Here is a 6,622-nt window from a genome sequence, read left to right as displayed (position 1 = left end):
TTTGCATTAAGTGCAGGCTTCCTCTTCACTTTACCTCGAAGGCTAGCTTTGTCCCCTAGGACTAAGTTACACTGGGGAGACAAAGTTACACGTGGTCTTAAGGGAAGGGCGAGCAGTGGGATCAAGGGTTGGGAAGCTAGGTGCAAAGGGGAAGGGCATCTCGGCGCTACTCCACGTGAGCATAAAAAGTAAACTTTGACAAAATTGGTGAAGGCGGACTGGCACGATTGGGTGGCGTGGTGGGGTGGGGCTGAGCTGGAAAAAAATTTGGATTGCGTTGGACGCGGGGTGCATTTTTGAAATTGGAAACGCTGTGCGCGCCTGCTTCTAGTGCAAGACCACCCTTGCTTGTTGCAGATCAGGCATCCTATGCACTCCTGCTTCTGGTGCAGGACCACCCTCCTTGCAACTAATGTCTCTACTATTTTGCCAATCTCTTTGTCTACCAAAGTCTCACTAATATGTGCATGTTTAATAACAACAAGTTGGGTTGCCTGCAAGGGGTTAAAATTGTCAGGTTTGCATTATTATGCTCCTGCAGGTGCATCAAGCCAACAATGCAGCCAATAAAGATTTACCTTGGTTTTGCCACTACTACGGAGGGCAAATCAAGGGATGATGATCTGGATCGATATGGCTTCTTGGAACACCATAATCTTGGGGATGAGATGGATGTTTATATGGATCCATTGTCTAATGTTGAGGACTTGAGGGATTCCTTAGATGCATTACAATACTTATCAAACACATTCTTCTCATTTGATGAGAAGATGTACTCCTTAATGTGAAGAATTTGGCTGGTGGAGTCACAACGTCGCTTTCAATTCTAAAAGAACATGACATGAGAGGTTTGATGAGTCTAAAGAGGTGGACTAGAATGAGTGATGATCTCTCTCTCTGCCCAGCAATTGCAACCTCACAACAACTCTACTTGCAGCTGATATCATTAGGCTTGAAAATTGCATACATAGAAGATTGGGCGCGCACTGTACATGCAACCCATTGTCCCTTAAGGCATGAAAAACACTTGGGAGTGGTGCCACTATTAACACAATCAATACTGAATGGTCTACTACTACTTGAAGCACATCGATTGAGACAACCCTATCCCAAGTGGAGCAACAATCGACAAACATCACGATAAAACATCAGACAAGGCTTGTCTGGGTTAGATCAATAAAGAAGCATGGATTAAGCAAGTGGTTGCAAGAATACATGTGTCATCAATGGGGTAGAATTCAACGAAAAGGTGCAGACAAGCGAAGAGAAGAAAAATCCAAAAGGCGTGGATGTGGATTCATGGTGATGGTCCAACACTATGAAGAATTTAAATGATTATCAAAGTCCAAGATACTCACGAGGGACATGTACCTAGCTCTCGTGCAGACCTTTATCACCTGCCAGTGCATCCATCTGTAATTTCATGTTGCACAAAGAACATGTTTGATATAGGCACTTGCTGGCATGTTGCAAAAATGTCAAAGTCAAAGGAACACCTTCACATGGATCATGCATCTACACTTGATCATGTGATCTATCGGTTCTTCATGATACCAAAAGAAGTGCGAATGTTGCTACAATGGATGCACACACAAGGTATTTCACTCTCTCCCAAAGCATCTCAAGGGTTCAATCGTATCATTTTACGAGTAATTCTTTGCAAACCTATATTATGTTGTATCTCTTGGCCTTATTGTAGGAGAATATGCAGAGCATGAATGGACTGCAATGCTTACAAAAGCACTTTGACTGCAAGATTTGAAGAAGATACCATTGAGAGCTTAACATCTGGTCACATTTCACATGCTTTTTTGTTCATGTGCATGCGCTTGCTTGTAGGTCAACCGTACAACCCGAGGGCAGATGATGAATGCAACAGATCCTTTATTCTTGTCATTCAAGATGAGGACATGCTTGAAATTGCTATTTGTTTCTCTCATCATAGCTCTTAGGAAGTGGATAGCACATTCAAAACAAATGTCTTTGGGTTACCGCTTTATGTTGTAGTCTTGCCCAACCAAAATGGTGTAGGGATGCCAATATGGCTAATGTTATGCACGAGCGATGTGGGCACCAATCAAGAAAAAGTGGATTTGGAGTTGACCTTCAAGTTGGTCTTTGCAAAGCTAGGCAAAATTAGCAGGTGGTGAGGCGATTTTGAAAAGGTTTGAAGCTGATCCTACCACCCTTCAAATGATACAAGAAAGCACTTTGCTGTTCAAAATCCTTAGCATGTCATCTCCTTCCCAATGGTATCATGTGAGTATCCAATCTAGCTATTGTGATTGTCTTGACTCGGGTTCAAAATGCAAGCATCAATACGGAATCTGACTAATAGTTCAAAAGCACTTTCCTCAACCTCTATGTATGTTCCCAATTCTTGATAGCATACATGCCTTCAACCATGTGGTTCGGGAGGCCAATGCTCAAGCAAGGGAGCAAGATGCAATGATGGGAAACCAAGATTCAATGGGGGACCAAGAGATGTCAAGCTAGCTACCCACCATGGTTGAGGAAAGTGTAGCCATTATTGATAACCAGATTCTTGGATGCATCTCGAACTCGAAAGGACTTTTACAAAGCTTCGAAGAACAGCTGGGGGAGTGTGATAGTGATCTAAAACTCATCCTATTTAACCAGTTGTGCAACTCAAGGGATTGCCTCTTTGTAAAGTCTGAGCTTTGTCCTAAAGTATGAGTCAAGGAGAGAAGAGTGGAATTATCCCACATGTTGTGGATCAAAGCTGTAGAGCTACTTAAAGCTCATTTCATGAATAAATAAATACAACTCTATTTTGCACTACATGCTTGTCTATGGTGAGCCTGTGCTAAGCTAAGTCAATACTCAAGATTGTGTTTATGAGTCCAAGCTAATTCTATCTTGGAACCTAATTCACTTGAGTGATAATCTTGTTTACACACACACTTGCACTATGTTTCTCTTTCATCCACCCTAGCTAGCATGATCCCATTTCCCAACAAGTGGTATCAGAGCCACGTGTATGCTAGCTAGGTTTGCTATTATGCATTTGCGTGTTTGTACGATTAGCATTCCTTAATTATCACTAGTTAGATCCATTAAGTTTTCTCTTCTATTGCTTATCATGCTCAACACTAATTGCATTCTATTCTTTTGAACTCCATTAGTGATGGGATACGTACTATTGAAGTGCCACTACCACCATTGATGGATTAAGAAAGAACGGATGTGATTAGAGCTTCTTGCATCATTAATTAGGCGAATTATTACATGGCGTTCCACTCAATTAATGTGTTTCTTTCCCAAACAGAATATCCTTTTCTAGCTTTCATTCCCTTTCCCTACTTGTGTGTGCTACAAGCCCTTCTTGAGAGATTTCAATTGAGCCAAATAATGCCAAATTTGAGTTAAAACTTAACGATTAATGCCCCAAAAGAGTTTTGCTTAATCTTTGGAAATTTTTGTTGCAGATCTTTTTGTTTGTGTGTGTGCCTAAAATCATTCAATGCTCACACTACTTGTTTGATGGAAAAGTGATTCCAGGATGTTTTCTTTTTGGCCACTCAGTTGACCCACGTGGTGTCAATTCCTAAAGGGATAGAAGGGCTACTGATTGGTGGAATCAGATTGGCGGGCCCGACTCACTGCAGCATCTCAAGCTACCCCATGCTGTCACCCCTACCTTGCGCCGCTTGGAATCCCACTCCCTACGCGGTACTCATTGTCCGCGCTCTGCTCAAGTCCGCTCTATCAATGTGCTGGATTTTATCTCACTGATGCCACATGCTCGCAACTCGTCCTTGTCCCCTGCTTGAATTGGGTGGTTTTGTTTTTTTTGGCTCCACCTTAGCCTGACACACCACCCTGTGGCCCTATCCGTTGCCTTGTTGATGCTCTGCACGCGCCTGCTCGAACCCTGGCCGACCTGGAGTTTCTGCCCGTGTTGCCAGCGACATGTCCCATGAAGCTTAAAAGGCCTTTTCAACTTTAAGTTCACCACCTCATAAGGGAACATTCCCATAGGAAGAAGCAGTGAGCTTACCACCCTTGGTGGCCTATCACACCCGTCAGAGCCTCAGCCAGGGACTCAACAGCTAAGAGAAAACTCCCACTGTAGTAGCAGCAGAGCAATAAAGGTCTTCACTCAAGGGCTTCCAAATGTTGAGCCTCGAGCAAAAACTTCAAGCTTTTCAAGGATGAACTTCAAGGCTTCATTAAGCATCAAACACAATCTCAAACGATTCCAAAAGAGCGTTCCAAATCAACATCAAGCATTCAAAGGGGCTTGAACATCAAAAAAAAAAAAAAACTTACTCCAAAAGCTACAAAGAGGGTTTTCTTCGAGCATAAAAGAAAACGGTCGTTTCCCCTATCTGTGAAGAGGAGCTTTACTCTCGTGAAGGGAGGCTTCACAAAGGGAATTCTCTCTCTCTCTCTCTCTCTCTCTCTCTCTCTCTCTCTCTCTCTCTCACCTTGCAATAAAATAAATTCAACCAAGCACAAGAACTTCAACTAACTTTTCAAAATTTTTGTACTCGTGTAAAGAGGTAGACACTGGCTAAGAGAGTCTCCTAAGCTAAGACTCCTCTATTAGCACAAATGGGGGAGAAGGGAATAGAAAAGTTCAACAGGTAGGGGTTTCATACCTAGCAAACAAAATTAAAAAGATACCTTATGAAAAAATGTTTATGGTCTGTCATCAGCACTGCCTTAGAGCAACAAGCCAAACCCGATGGAGTGCACACTAGGGAAACTACACACTCATAGCAAGTGCACAAAATTTGGCCAAAGAAGAATAAGCGTTAAGAATCATCATCACCTCCTTGCATGACAACTATGTGCATTTCATAGACAAATGTAAGCATGCACATGATGCCTGGTATGTCCTGGAAAGTAATTTTGGAGCCAGGGCCAAAAGAAGTAAATTTAGCCTCAAAAGACAACTTTACAAGATCAGTATGACTAAATAGGAGGACATTGCTAGCCTAGTAAGTAGGCTTAAGAGCATTGTCATGTAGCTCACTTACATCCAGGTCAAAGTACCAAAAGACACAAAGTGGCCGTACTATTAAGTGCACTTCCACCTTCGCATGACCACTTGGTTACAATTCTTGAAGAAAAAGAACCCGCTCCACCTTTCCAAAATGTCATCAACTGAATCCAGGCAGAACAGAGAAAGCAAAATGGTTCATGAACATCATTAGGAGGGGATTTTGTCACGACATTCTCAAGGGGAAGATATTCGCCACCATCAACATCATCAACTGGAAGAAAGTGTTATGAATGTGGAAGAATGGAACATGTAGCAAAAGCCTGCTACACAAACAATCCTTGCAACAAATGTGGTAAGAAGGGACACCCTCCTTCTTGATTCTACTCAAATGGAGGTAGTAGCAGTAAAGAAAGCAGTAGGAGTAGAAGCAACCGTAGAAGGTAGGAAGGAAAGATACCTAACAAAGGATCAACTCACATGGTAGAAGACGAAAAAGACAAAGGCGAGAACAAACCTTGTCTTTTATGAAGACGTACTTTAAAGATGCAGCCTCTCTACTCGTAGGGGAGGACTTTTATTTTTTCCTGTGTGGATATTATTATCCTGTGTGGATTTTGTCAGCCTATGTGGATATTACCATCCTTTGTGGATACCAACCTATCATCCTGTGTGGATATTGCATCATCAATATTTTATTTTAGTCCAAACCTCAAGGGGAGGATTGTAAAGTGTGAGCTTTGTCCTAAAGTATGAGTCAAGGAGAGAAGAGTGGAATTCCGAATTATCCCACATGTTGTGGAGCAAAGTTGTAGAGCTACTTAAAGCTCATTTCATGAATAAATAAGTACAACTCTATTCTGCACTACATGCTTGTCTATGGCGAGCCTGTGCTAAGCTAAGTGAATACTCAAGTTTGTGTTTATGAGTCCAAGCTAATTCTATCTTGGAAACTAGTTCACTTGAGTGATAATCTTGCTTACACACACACTTGCACTATGTTTCTCTTTCATCCACCTTAACTAGCATGATCCCAATTCCCAACACTCTCCACTCTGATTGTCCCGAAGCGCATCAACTTGCCAGCAAGGGGCTCAATCAGACAGGTCCAAGCACAGGTAACACAAACTTGGCTTGGTCATGGTGTGGCACGAGAAGTCGATGGATGTGGAGCTAATGTTGGGCTGGTCTCAGTTGTCTCTGCAAAGGCAACTACTGGTGTTTTAAGACGCAAACATCCACGAGGAAAGAGCCGAGTTTGATTTGGAAAGAGACCTAAAGTGTTTTGCTTCCATTGTTGTAGCAAACTTCTTTTTCTTGATCTAAGAGAAATCCACTCATGCCACACATGACATGCTCTCTTTCCCTTGACACTTAAGCAGGCCCTAGCTGGGCCCAGCTGGTTCAGAGTCTCCTCTTCTAAATCGACATGTTACTCTCTTCAATGATGTCATTTAGAGGGGGCAAGTGGTTAGATGTGTATATGGAGTTCTTGATATGGAGGAGAGGAGGTTTACGATTTGATGTGGGGATAGCTCAATACTTGATGGGGTTCTTGCATCCCAACAACACATGGTTCTCATAACATGAGAGGTTGCTATCGCTCTTTGCCCTTAAAAAATATTTCTCTTTGATAACAAAGTAGTTGTGCGG

At 42.4% G+C, this 6,622-nt stretch overlaps 2 pseudogenes; both read left to right on the top strand.

Annotated features, from left to right (window-relative positions):
- The first annotated feature begins 529 nt into the window (after positions 1–529).
- Positions 530–2,031, top strand: LOC147465013 (uncharacterized; annotated as a pseudogene).
- Positions 2,032–2,232: 201 nt separating this feature from the next.
- LOC147465012 (uncharacterized) lies at positions 2,233–6,231 on the top strand (annotated as a pseudogene).
- The last annotated feature ends 391 nt before the right edge of the window (positions 6,232–6,622 follow it).

This window comes from Adiantum capillus-veneris, chromosome 1, assembly GCF_014529385.1.
Source record: "Adiantum capillus-veneris isolate H3 chromosome 1, ASM1452938v2, whole genome shotgun sequence".
NCBI classification, from domain to species: Eukaryota; Viridiplantae; Streptophyta; class Polypodiopsida; order Polypodiales; family Pteridaceae; genus Adiantum; species Adiantum capillus-veneris.
Note: the sequence above shows the minus strand (reverse complement) of the source record. Positions and strands in the feature narration are given on the sequence as shown.